Below are 14,146 nucleotides of genomic sequence, written 5' to 3' on the forward strand. Positions count from 1 at the left end.
AAGAGACCCTGGTTTGATTCCTGGGTCAGGAAGATCCCCTGGAGAAGGGATAGGCTACCCACTTCAGTATTCTTGCCTAGAGAATTCCATGGACTTGTATAGTCCAATGGGTCACAAAGAGTCAGATACAACTGAGTGGCTTTCACTTTTCAAGCACCCATTGTATAAAAATGATAACCATTCTTTCAATACTTAAGGTGCTTATGAGACGATTAACCATTGTAAGATCACTAGAGCATTAATCAGTGCTTTGTGGCATGGTCCAAATTATCAATGCAATTAGTATGAGAAGAAAGATAACTGCAGATTGATTGAAAGTCATAACAGGTTTCCTGAAGGAACTGGGTCTTGTGCTGGAATTTGAGGACAAGCAGGTCCTCAAAAAATAAAGACATGTGATATGAGGACACAGGACTCCTCAACATTTCTCAGAAAGAGAATCATGCTGGATAAGAGAAGGTGAGTTTGGGCAAATCAGATGAGGCCAGATAAAGGAGGAGTTTGATCACCAGCAGAGAAGTTAAAAATGGCTGCAGGGACCAATTATAGACGATCGTCCTCTTCCTCCTCCTTCTTTTCCTTCCTCTTTTTTCTTAGATCAAGAAGCCAATATGATAAAAAAAAAAAAAAAGTCATTAGCCTAACATTGCTATGGAAAGTGAAGAGAGGAATGATGTAGAAATAGCTCTCTGAGCCTGACACAGTCTGACAGCATCTGAGGCAGGGAACAGCATGGTCCCTACTTATGAAACGTATAGTCACGATGTGGGAGGCGAGACTGATACATTTAACACTAAATTAATAAACAGTCATAGCCCAGATGTTGGCTGGGACCTTTTATCCCTTGGCTTGAACCCCCAAATCCAGACCAAGTTGGATGTCAAAACTGTTTTGCTTCTGCTTCTGTTCCCTACCCCTTGACAATCTACATCCAAAACCCATCCCGTCACTAATTTCCATCAACTATACTTGCTCTTTAAGCATTTGATGAGTTTGTTTTAATTTCCTGAGCAACTGAGGATCATGGAGAACGATCACAGTGGACTATCCACAACCTTCTCTTCACTGCTAATGCCCCTTTCCTCCTGGTCTTCCCTGTCTGCCCCTCATTTCTCCTTTCCCGAATTGCTTGCTAGAGCCTCATATTCAGCACTCTTTTCATGTAGATCAATTCAATGCTCCCTCAATTCTTGCCCCAAAGTTTCGTACCCAAATAAATCAAAGTGCCAACAAACAAAAGGAAAGATAGCATTTCTATGTGTGTGTGTGTGTGTGTGTGTGTGTTAATTTCTCAGTTGTATCTGACTCTTTGTGACCCCATGGACTGTAGTCCACCAGACTCCTCTGTCCATGGGATTCTCCAGGCAAGAATACTGGAGTGGGTTGCCCCAACCCAGGGATCAAACCTGGGTCTCCTGCATCACAGGTAGAATCTTTACCATTGGAGCCACCAAGGAAGCCCTAACATTTCTTGTGTTTTTGTGTTAGTCGCTCAGTCATGTCCTACTTCTTTGAAACCCCATGGACTGTAGCCCACTAGGCTCCTCTGTCCTTGGAATTCTCTAGGCAAGAATACTGGAGTGAGTAGCCATTCTCTTCTCCAGGGAATCTTCCTGACCCAGGAATCAAACCCAGGACTCCTGCATTGCAGGCAGATTCTTTACTATCTGAGTCACCAAATAAATAAGTAATAAGCCAAACCAACAATCCTCTGACACAGAAAACACCAGAGAGAACAAGGCAGAGAAATAAATATGTTTCAGACAGCATGGCAAAAGCTGGGTAAATAAGGGCTACAGTAATTCAGAGAAGGGAAAGATCAATCAAGAAGGGTTTTAATGGAGGAGATAGATCTTGAAGTGGACCTTGAAGAGAGACCTGAATTAGTACTGCAGAGAGAGGAGGCAAGAGGTCATTCTAGGTAAGGAAATAACTGTAAGAAAACCACAGAGGGAAGAAAGAGCCTGGCATCTGGAAGAAAGCAGCTCTCAACTGAGAATTTAGAAAAAAGATAAGGCTGACTGGGTGCTGGAAATGCTGGATTGTCAGACTCAAGGGTTTGGCCTCTTTCCAATAAAAATCAAAAGACACCCTAACAAATGCTTTTTGGAAGGCAGGCGATGAAGGAAACTTTGGGAGGGGGGACGTCTCAGAAACAAGAACCAGGGGTTCAAATGCTATCAGAATTCTTTTTGTGAGCTTTGCTTCTTTCTGGAGGTTGGCTTTAATTTCTTCTCTTGAAAATCAGCTTTCTCTACCCAGGGATTGTGGTGAATCAGCAAATTCCTGCCTTCCCATCCATGAAGAAAAGACTCTTACCTCTTGTTCCAGCTCCAGAAACCAAGAGAAGGATTCTATTTGGCTTGGCTTGAAATAATTACCCATGCCTAGTACCAGCCCTGTGGTCAGGAAGGTTAACTTGTGGAAGAAGATGGCAATTTCTAATGGAGGACATAACAAAGCATGGCCAGATGTGGCTGGCAGGCAGAGGTGGGGGAATAGGGAGTAAATATGGAGGATGAGGCACGGACATCACCACTGGGACAGTTTTGAGTGAAGAAGCAAATATAGTTTGTGTCTAAGATTGAACTCACTGGCAAGTGTTACATAAAGAAAATTGATTGTTTTTTTTTTAGCCAGCATTGATTTAAAACCTACTAGTCTTGATTTTTTTATTAAACCTCTCTTGTTTTTTCTCATTTTCTTCTAATTTAAGTCATTAGCCAGTATTTTGTGTCCTTCTAAAATGGCACCCTACTCCAGTACTCTTGCCTGGAAAATCCCAAGGGCGGAGGAGCCTGGTAGGCTGCGGTCCATGGGGTCGCTAAGAGTCAGACATGACTGAGCGACTTCACTTTCACTTTTCACTTTCATGCACTGGAGAAGGAAATGGCAGCCCACTCCAGTGTTCTTACCTGGAGAATCCCAGGGACGGAGGAGCCTGGTGGGCTGCAGTCCATGGGGTCTCACAGAGTCGGACATGACTGCAGCGACTTAGCAGCAGCAGCAGCAAGCCACCTTAAGTTTGGGGGGATGGGGAATGGGAAAAAATAAAATCAATTACTTAACAGTGGTTATGAACCAACTGTTAAGATATAGTTGCTGTTTTTGAGGAACTTAGTCTAGGAATAAAGATATCATATATGCAAATAACTGTGGGTAGAAAATAATAAATGCCATTAAAGAGGTATAGATAAATTCTATGAGTTCAGAGTTTCATACTATAAGAAATAGTATTGTTGAACTGATATTTTGAAGTAGAATGCAATAGATCAAATTAAGACCTCAAAACGTTGCAATGAAAGGCTTTCTATAGGGAGGAGCTGCTTGAGACTAGAAGAGCATTGAAGTGATAAAGAGCAGAAATATCTGGTGAAAACAGTTTATATTTGACAGGATGGACTTGACCCTAAAAGGAGACAGGACCACAAGGAGGAGAACACTTCCAAACCCATACCTACATAGTGAGATAGCCTTGGGAAGGAGACAAAAAGCTACACTGAAATGTGTTTAGAAAAAAATATATGGTGGGACTTCCCCAGTTCTCCAGTGGTTAAGACCCCACCTTCCAATGTGATGGGTATTGGTTCAAACCCTGGTTCAGAAGCTAAGATCTCACATGACTCTTGGCCTAAAAACCAAAGCGTTAAACAGAAGCAGTGTTTAACAGATTCAGTAAAGACTTTAAAAATGGTCCACATCAAAAAATTTAAAATTTGAAAAAATGTATGGGATATCATATCTTCCCTGGTGGCTCAGAGGCTAAAGCATCTGCCTCCAATGCGGGAGACCCTGGTTTGATCCCTGGGTTGGGAAGATCCCCTGGAGAAGGAAATGGTAACCCACTCCAGTGTTCTTGGCTGGAGAATTCCATGGACGGAGAAGCCTGGTAGGCTACAGTCCACGGGGTCGCAAAGAGTTAGACACGACTGAGCGACTTCACTTACTTACTTACTTATGGAATATCATGGTAGGTTAATAGAGGAGCAGGCACAATGGAAAAGCCAAACAGACTGAGATTTTGAGGATAAGGGAGAAGAGAAATTAGCAGTGTTCTGGGGCAGATTTACATAACATCGTAAAGACCATCCTCATGATGAGAAGTGATCACCTTCCGTTTTGAATGGCCCTGGATTCTAATCCTAATCCTCTGAGATGCACAGGAGAGGAGAAGAGCACCTCATACCAACCTTTGGCAGAGCTGGTGGTGCCTCCGTGTAGTGTATGGAACCCACAGGTCATAAGCCTTCAGAGTATCAGTAACGGTGCCACAGAGAAGTCCTTGCCACTTCGGATCCCCATGTGTGTGTTAGTCGCTCAGTCATGTCTGACTCTTTGCAACCCCACAGACTGTAGCCCACCAGGCCCCTCCGTCCATGGGACTCTCCAGGCAAGAACACTGGAGAGGGTTGCCATTTCATTCTCCAAAAGGAACTATAGAAAGAAAGAAAGTGAAGTTGCTCAGTCATGTCTGACTCTTTGCCACCCCGTGGACTGTATGTAGCCTACCAGGCTCCTCCATCCGTGGAATTTTCCAGCCAAGAGTACTGGAGTGGGTTGCCATTTTCTTCTCCACATGAGAGAGGTTCAAACCAACAATCTACTCCTTGTGGAAGTCCAAAGATTTTTGCACAATCCAGGTGAATAGACTTACCTTGGTTCTAAGATGCCTTTTCCTCTGAATTAAGTAACCTTTCCACATGAACTGTCCCTGTTCTGCTGCATCAGCCCAGCTAAGGAACTCATTTTTTCTTTGAGGGCTCCAAGCTAACTGCCCTCACGAGGTGTTGGTGTTCATGATCCATCTTACTGAAGGTTTGGTGAAACAGAAGGGTGTTGTGTTCCTATAACAGAAAACAGATTCAAAGAAGATTTTAGACATGTCTTATTTTTTAAAGGCTTCAACCATCTGACAGCTAAGAATTTTTCAGAGGCCGTTTCACCTTATAGAGTGTCCAGTCTTGGACTATCTATAAGGCTGCTCCCACCCCTAACCACCCATGTTTCCTGTTCACTTCTTCCCGGCAAGATTTCAAACCCTTCCCGTTTTATTATATAGAGTAACATTTCTCAGTCAAGGGTGGCTTTGCTCCTCAGGGATGATTTGGCAATGTCTGGAGACATTTTTGGTTTTCACTACTTGGTGGAGGGGGTGGTTACTAGAGACACCTAGTGGGTTGAGGATGGCCACACTGCTAAATATGGCCATACTCCTACATTGTGTGGGAAAGCCCCCCACAACAGAGAACTATCTGATCCAAAAGTGTTCATAGAGCCAAGGTTGGAAAACCACCATATAGAGCAAATCAGTTCTCTCCAGCCTCCATATCCCAGACTCCAAGTCTCCCCCATCTTTGAATGAACACAATTTATGAGACAGTCCCCTTCTTTTAATGGAGGAGCCCCCAATTCTCACTACGACACTCAAGAAAACAGAGACCCTGAAATCTTTAACATGAGCTGCCCTTCTCAGAAAAAGTTGTGGTTTTGAATAGAATTTTTCCTTAATACATATAAAGTTCTCATCCATACTCAACTCTACTTTCTCTGCCAGAAAGAGAAAGAGAGAAAGAGAAGAATGTAAATAGTGTGGGTGATTCTGTCCCACGTTCCACTCGAGCATATGCCCCAGAGGCACGCAGGAAGGGAGATGTGAATCTGATGTTCCTTCAGTTGGTCTCAGTTCCTGAATCGCTCTCATAGTATGAGCAGCTCACCATACTGAGTGTGATTCAAGTGTTTAAAGATACATTTTTTTTTTTCATACAACATGGCCCCTAAACGCAAGCCAACTCCTTCATCAGGTGTTTAGCTGAGAAAACAGCAATCTGTTCTGATGCTGGAGGAAAAACTGGCTGAGTTGGATGCTATAGTAGCTTTGAATGCACATTAAAAGGGCCATATATGTTGTACTTTCCAAGTGAATTAAGAGATTTTTGAGATATAATTTTCCACCTTGATCATTGACTTTAGAACCAAATTCTATGTAAAAATGTAATTAACTGTTAGAAGAATAGTAGTGAGGAAGCAGAGATCTTAGGGTAGAGATTTGAGGGAAATTAAAGGGTGGGAAGATGAGATGGTTAGATAGCATCACCAACTCAATGCACATGAATTTGAGCAAACTGCGGGAGATTGTAGAGGACAGAGGAGCCTGGCGCACTGCAGTCCATGGGGTTCAAAAGAGTGGGACACTGCTTAGCAGTTGAATAACGACAACATGATGAGAATAAAGAGAAAAGAAATTGTGAGCTAAGATCAGAAAAGCGAAGAAGTCTGAGAGACCAACGCCTTGTCTATCCATTTACAGGGCCATCTATTTGATAATTGAAAGGAAAAGCTTATTAATTTTATAAAAGGCAAGCTGCACCATAAAGGGCTTAGTTTGTTGCAATATTGATTTTTTAAAGACATTACTGCGCAATGTGGGTTCAAAATTCTGTAAACTTCCAATGTAATAATGCCTGTTGAATTGTTAACTCTCTTGTCTATGATGTCTAAGGTGAAATTTTGCCATATTTGTCTTTTAACATAATTTAATAAGTTATGTGTTAGCTTGTTTTTTAATTAAAAAGCTGCCAAGTATATGCCATAAATTCTAAACCGTTTTAAAAGTATTAAACAGCAAGGGACAATGGCAGCTCTTGTGGGTGTACCTTTGAAATCTGTTTATATTGTGTGTGCAAGTGGCTTTGTGTGAAAACAGGTTAAAAAACAAGTGGTCGCTAGTTATCTCTGTCTTTGCTGGTGTATGTTCTGCCAGTGGTCCACCCTCAGTAATTTGAATTAGAGAATATTTTTCCCGTTGTTAAGATGAGATTGGGAAAAAGGAAAATTAACTCATCAATATTGCATGGGTCAAGAATGCTGTTTGAGGTTTGGAAAGATAAATTCTATGGTAATCATGTTCAGAAATTCCCGTTTTAATTACAGACAGTATTTTCAGAACTGTGCTGTGGCACATGGCGCATGGTGCAGGCATTCTCTGGCTTGGGGGCTTTCTGAATAACACACCAAATACAGGGGAGATTGTTCTCTGCTAAGCACTGTTTTCAACACCAAAAAAAAAAAAAAATGTAGTGCTTTCCTTTTATTTGGGCACACATGAAGAATATAGATGGGCTTCCCTGATTGCTCAGTTGGTAAAGAATCCGCCTGCAATGCAGGAGAGCCTGGTTCAATTCCTGGGTCAGGAAGATCCCCTGGAGAAGGGAAAGGCTACCCACTCCAGTATTCTCACCTGGAAAATTCCATGGACTGTGTAGTCAATGGGGTCTCAAAGAGATGGACATGACTGAGTGACTTTCACTTTCGCTTAAATATATAGATACTTTGTCTGGACCTAAGTGTTACCACTTCTGTTGCTCCTGTAAAGTCAATTTTATGAAAATCAGTTTAGAATGGAGAATCACAGAAACTTAACACTGGACTGGAAATATTGGAATACTGAAAACGGATGAAAACAATTTCCTAATAGGGTTTAGTTTATTTACCCCATAATGCTACTAAAAAGAAAGTATCATTTGGATTCCATGAAAGAACACATGATAGTCAAGGTAATAAGTATTTGAGACAGAATTTGAATCTGGTTCAGTGGGATTCCCTGGTGGCTCACACGGTAAAGAATCTGCCCTCAATGCAGGAGATCTGGATTCAATCCCTGTGTTGAGAAGCTACCCTGGAGAAGGGAATGGCAACTCACTCCAATATTCTTGCCTTGAAAATTCCACGGACTTAGGAGCCTGGCAGGCTACAGTCCATGGGGTCGCAAAGAGTCAGACATGACTGAGCGACTAACACTTTCAGTGGGATTCCCATCCATATTCTTTTCTCTACAACATTCTGCTTAGCTAGCTAACTGAACTCCATGATGAATTCGGTAATCTTGAATATAGGAACCATTAGGATACAAACACATTCAAACTTACTACAATACTATTCACTATAGGCTTATATTCTGTACAAATATTCAGTACCCGCTGAGTTAATCAGGGCAATGTACCAAAATCTCATGAAGTACACAGAATAAAGGTATATTTATCAGTTACATCACAGTCCAGTGCAGTTTGGCAACTCTCCTCAGTAGCTTTCCTCCACAAGATGATTCAGAGATCTAGTCTCCTTCCATTCTGTGATGTTGCCATCCCAGACTTGAGACCTCCCAGGCATTAATAGTAAGGGAAGTGAGAGCTGAGACAATCGTTCATGAGTGTTATAACCAGTGAGTACATCAAACATTAGGATGCAGACCCAGGCATATGGACCCAACCTAAGTGCAAGGGAGCCTGAGCCATGTAGCCCTCCTGTCCACTTGGAAAGAGACAAATGAAACTGAATTTGGCAAGCTCATAGCACTGTCTCTTCCACACCATTTAAGGGAATTTATTTCTTCAAGTAGTAAAAACACCCAATGAACTTTATGGACAGGTCAAAGTTATGACGTGGACACTAGGTTACAGGTCACAAGAGTAACATGTTTTTCGATGCAAAGCTTGAAATATTAGAAGAAAATCTTCCTGGATGTTAATGGGAGGAGCTCAAACAGTCAGTCCTGAATATCAAATAGCCCAGTAAGGAAAATACCAAAAAAGAAGTGATCAAATAAGGTCAGAAGCCAAGCTTGGAGAGTGCTAAAGAATATGGGTAGAAGAGTGAGTGGGTGTATATGGTTTAGGATTAAAGGGATGTAAAAATATCATAGCTAACGTTCATTGTTTACTATAAGCAAGAGTTAGGTTCTTAATCCCCATAACAACCATATAAGGTAAGTTGTATTATTTTATCGGTGATGAAACTGAAGCCCAGAGTTTATGTAATTTACCCATAATCCCACAGCTAGTGGGAGGCAGAGCTAGGATTCAAACCTAGGCTAAGTCTGGGTCGAGGGTCTAGGCTTTTAACCTTTCTTCTTTATTGCCGCTCTTAAAGACAAACACTGCTGGGTTTCCTCTTTTATGTGATACCTGGTTTCTGACTGAGGGACAACTTTTCTGAAAAAAAAAACATAAAAGGCTGGATGTTGAAGTTCCAATGTACTTTATCACCCACTGATTCATCAGGCTATATTGTGTGTTTCTTTTTCCTGATCTCATTTCCTCTTTGCAAAGTAATTATTTATTTAAAAGGCTACACAAACCAATAGATAACCCTACTCCATCACCCCACTTACAGACCTCTGCCTTTGCCATTCCAGCTCAGAGGAAATCCTACTTCTAAATTCATCCAGAGTAGAAAGTTCACAGCTTCCTTGGTAATCTGTCTCAATATTTTGTAATCTGTAGCCAGAGTAGATATACAGCATTTGGAATGTATAGGAAATCAGAAATTTTTCATCAAAATTCTGAGAAGGCCAGTAAATTCAGAATAGCATATGAACCAAAATGGCAAAATGTATGCTTTCTGCAGACCCTTCACACTTAAAGAGAAGGTGACAAATAGATCTGGGTGTTATCTTTTTCTTTCTCCATTTTATCTATTTCAAATGCAGAATTATTGCAGACCGGAGAAGAAAAAACTACTGATTTTTTTTTTTTTTTTTAACGAAACTTCTTCCTTGGCCCTTTGTGGTCTGAACATCTTTCAAGAAAATTTTGAATAACCCCTGAAAGCAGGGGTAACATTGATAATATTTAATGACCTGTGTGGACTTTCCTGATGGCTAAGCAGGTTTCAAGATGGTTTTAGAAAAGGCAGAGGAACCAGAGATCAAATTGCCAACATCCACTGGATCATCATAAAAGCAAGAGAGTTCCAGAAAAACTATTCCTGCTTTATTGACTATGCCAAAGCCTTTACTATGTGGATCACAATAAACTGTGGAAAATTCTGAAAGAGATAGGAATACCAGACCACCTGACCTGCCTCTTGAGAAACCTGTATGCAGGTCAGGAAGCAACCGTTAGAACTGGACATAGAACAACAGACTGGTTCCAAATAGGAAAAGGAGTATGTCAAGGCTGTGTATTGTCACCCTTCTTATTTAACTTATATGCAGAGTACATCATGATAAATGGTGGGCTGGAAGAAGCACAAGCTGGAATCAAGATTGCCAGAAGAAATATCAATAACCTCAGATATGTAGATGACACCACCCTTACGGCAGAAAGTGAAGAGGAACTAAAAATCCTCTTGATGAAAGTGAAAGAGGAGAGTGAAAAACTTGGCTTAAAGCTCAACATTCAAAAAACTAAGATAATGGCATCCGGTCCCATCACTTCATGGGAAATAGATGGAGAGACAGTGAAAACAGTGTCAGACTTTATTTTTTCGGGCTCCAAAATCGCTGCAGATAGTGATTACAGCCATGAAATTAAAAGACACTTACTCCTTGGAAGGAAAGTTATGACCAACCTAGACAGCATGTTAAAAAGCAGACATGACTTTGCCAACAAAGGTCCGTCTAGTCAAGGCTATGGTTTTTCCAGTATGTATGGATGTGAGAGTTGGACTGTGAAGAAAGCTGAGTGCTGAAGAATTGATACTTTTGAACTATGGTGTTGGAGAAGACTCTTGAGAGTCCCTTGGACTGCAAGGAGGTCCAACCAGTCCATTCTAAAGGAGATAGTTCTGGGTGTTCTTTGGAAGGACTGATGCTGAGGCTGAAACTCCAATACTTTGGCCACCTCATGTGAAGAGCTGACTCATTGGAAGAGACCCTGATGCTGGGAGGGATTGGGGGCAGGAGGAGAAGGGGATGACAGAGGATGAGATGGCTGGATGGCATCACCAACTCAATGGACGTGAGTCTGAGTGAACTCCGGGAGTTGGTGATGGACAGGGAGGCCTGGCGCACTGCAGTTCATGGGGTCGCAAAGAGTTGGACACAACTGAGAGACTGAACCGAACTGAACTGACTGAAGCAGGTAAAGAATCTGCCTGCAATGCAGGAGATTGGTTTTGACCCCTGGGTAGGGAAGAGTTCTGGGAGGTGGAAATGGCAGCCACTCCAGTATTCTTGCCTGAAAAAGCCCACAGAAAGAAGAGCCTGGTGGGTTATAGTTCATAGGGTCCCAAACAGTTCTTTGAGCGACAGAGCACAGTACAGCAATGACCTGTATACTCGCACTGTCAATGGATATCAGCCAATCAGAAGGAACTAGGGTGGTGAGAAGAGCCCAGTTGTCCTGGTATTGACCAACTGAACATCAGTCCTACCCTTTACCTTGTTCTGTAGTGTTCTGACAGGCAGGCTAAAGGAGATTGTGTCTCCTGCAGATTGCCCCTGTACTAACATACACATGGGCTACGTGCTAGCTCTCTGTCTCTCTCTGTCTCTGTGTCAGGCACAGGTTAAAATCTGAGCATTTCTGGCTTTCCATGGAATAGTATAATTTGCTTTTTCAAACTCTGCTGAGTTGCATCCCTCCTTAACCATAACCTTAGGTCTTTGTGCCACAGTTAAAGCCCCATCCCATTTTCTCCTTGGGATTTCAAGGTGGTACTAGTGGTAAAGAATGGGCCTCCCAATGCAGGAGACACAAGAGACCTGACCCTTGGGTGGGGAAGATTCGCTGGAGGAAGGCATGGCAACCCATTTCAGTATTCTTGCCTGGAGAATCCCATGGACAGAGGAGCCTGGTGGGCTACAGTCCATAGAGCTGCGAAGAATCGGACATGACTGAAGAGACTTAGCTCGTATTTTCTACTCTGTTCATTGGAACTGGTTATCTCTTAACAAAGACTGTTAATTGGCCCCTGTATTTATTTACCCCTTCCTCCTTTTAGTAGAACTCCAGTTTTAGCAGGGAACACAACCAGTTAACCTTCTTGAAAATTGCTCTGGCATCAAGATGTAAACATCTAGCTGTGGCAGGTGGGGAATGGTCTCTACTTGCTGGCTTCTTATTGTGGTGGCTTCTCTTACTGCAGAGCAAGGGCTCTAGGGCCCTCGGGCTTCAGTAGCTGTGGCTCCCAGACTCTAGAGCACAGGTTCAATAGTTGTGGTGCATGGGCTAAGTTGCTTGGTGGCATGTGGGACCCTCCTGAATCAGGCACCAAAGCTATGTCTCCTGCACTGGCAGGCAGATTTTCATCACTGAGCGACCAGGGAAGCCCCCAAAATGTTTGTTTTTTAATATAAAACTGTGGATATGATTCTAATGACACAGCCTCCACCATATAGATAAGGACAACACTCTGCAGAACTGGGGTGCCTCAAGGAACAGGAGGTCCTAAAGACCCCACACAGCAGAACCACCTATCTGCCATGGATAGGTGGATCACATTCATTTTTCTCAATTTTATGTAAGATAGAATTAAATTTCTTTCTTATCTGAGCTACTGTATTGTGGGGGTGTCTTTCTACAGGAGCTTCATGTATACCTGACACCAGAATATACGATATACCCAAAGACTATTTCTAAGCTAAAGGTCAATATATTGACAAATGAAGTGAGCCAGATAATGGCTAAACACTAGATTCTTAAGCCCTCTAATTATGATCTGAAATTTCCTGTCCCCCTAGATTCATATCTTGAAACTTTAATCCCCAAATATGATGATACAACACACGAACCCCCTAGATACATGTGTTGAAACCCTAATCCCCAAATGTGATGATAATCCCCAACTGAGAACATTGAGCAAATGAAAATATTCCGCTCAATATTCCATAATAACCTAAATGGAGAAAGAATTTGAGAAAGAATAGATACATGTATATGTATAACTGAATCACTTTGCAGTACACCTGAAACTAACACAACATTGTTAATCAACTATACACACTAATATAAAAGAAATCTGTTCTTCAGAAGAGTCCTCATTCAACCATACTGCATCCTGATCTTGGACATCCACTTCAGAATTGTGAAATGTAAATTTATGCTGTTTATAAATTACCCATTCTATGGTGTTTTGTTATCAGAGCCCCAACAGACTAAGATAACTGTCCAAATTGGACTGAACACTTGTCTCTAGGATTCAAGTCAAAATACTTAACAGTGCATACAACCATGGGCCAATAGAACTAATCAGAAAAGTTCTGGTAATGACTTAAGATCAGCATGCAATGATTTATATCATCCCTGAATTTCATTGAGGCTATTAGAATTACTTGGGCTAGGAGGAAATATGATTGGAAAGTGACCCAAAAAGCAATACTATTGAAACTAACTGGACTTGAATTACTTCCATTGTTAGAAGGATCTAACACTCCTTTGCAAGGATCTGTAAGTTCCTAGGTGGGCAGTTCTTGTGGTGCTGAAGTCAACTTCATTCTTGAGAATCTATGAGAGAATAGTTTGACTTTTCTTTTTTCATTTATTTATTGGCTGTGCCGGGTCTTCGTTGCTGTGTGAAGGCCTTCTTTAGTTGCAGCTCTTGAACTTCTTCTTGCAGGGTTTTCTCTTGTTGCGGATCACGGACACTAGGGCATGTGGTCTCAGTAACTGTGGCCCACAGGCTTGGTTGCCTTCCGACATGTGGAAGCTTCCCAGACTAGAGGTCAAATCCGTATATCCTGCAATGGCAGATTCCTAACCACAGAACCACCAGGGAAATTCTGAATTTTACATCCCTGCCCTCAGTGAAAACCATGAGTTGGGACTGGGATTATCCACCAGCCCCTCTTTGGATGTTGTTTGGAAACATTAAGAACTAATTCCCTCTCATTAAGATCTGTGTCTGAAAATGCAACACTCAGGGCTTCTAACAATGGAAGTACTACTTCCAGTTGATAAGAGACAACCCCTATATTCTTGTCTCCCCTCCCCTTCACCAATAACCCCATCAAGAAATAGGAATGTATCATACTCTTGCAATATTTTATACTTCTGCAGCAAATATGACAAAATGTTCCCACCTCAAGGACAGTTGTGGCTACATTAAAGCCTGTTGTTATTTTTGGTGTACTTGAAATATTTTATGAAACATTTGTAAGCTTATGAAATATGTTATGACTTATAATACTATAATTAAGTATTAATATAACAATATTAAAGAAGCAGTCAAATACTCTAAGTGATTTTCACACTAGCAAAAAATAAAATGAACTCAATGGGCTACCTGACTTTTTTATGAGGTCACTGTTTACTAGGTTAAGGAAATCTATTTTTTCATGTATCTCTTAGTTTGTAGAACTGTTAATGATGTTTGTCCTTCTTTCTGAACTATTTTCACAACCTATGGATAAAGTAATGCTCCAATC

At 41.6% G+C, this 14,146-nt stretch overlaps 1 long non-coding RNA gene across 3 annotated transcripts in view; it reads right to left on the reverse strand.

Annotated features, from left to right (window-relative positions):
- LOC104974569 (uncharacterized) overlaps positions 1-14,146 on the reverse strand; it is a 72,234-nt gene that overhangs the window by 44,821 nt on the left and 13,267 nt on the right. For 2 of the 3 annotated variants that reach the window (XR_009490957.1, XR_009490956.1), the window contains exons 3-5: positions 4,655-4,844; positions 4,191-4,434; positions 2,916-3,018 (exon numbers count right to left, since the gene is read on the reverse strand). This is a non-coding gene — a long non-coding RNA (uncharacterized lncRNA). The remainder of the gene's footprint in view (positions 1-2,915; positions 3,019-4,190; positions 4,435-4,654; positions 4,845-14,146) is intronic. The other variant, XR_003029977.2, reaches the window with a different exon arrangement.

Source organism: Bos taurus, chromosome 17, assembly GCF_002263795.3.
Source record: "Bos taurus isolate L1 Dominette 01449 registration number 42190680 breed Hereford chromosome 17, ARS-UCD2.0, whole genome shotgun sequence".
NCBI lineage: Eukaryota > Metazoa > Chordata > Mammalia > Artiodactyla > Bovidae > Bos > Bos taurus.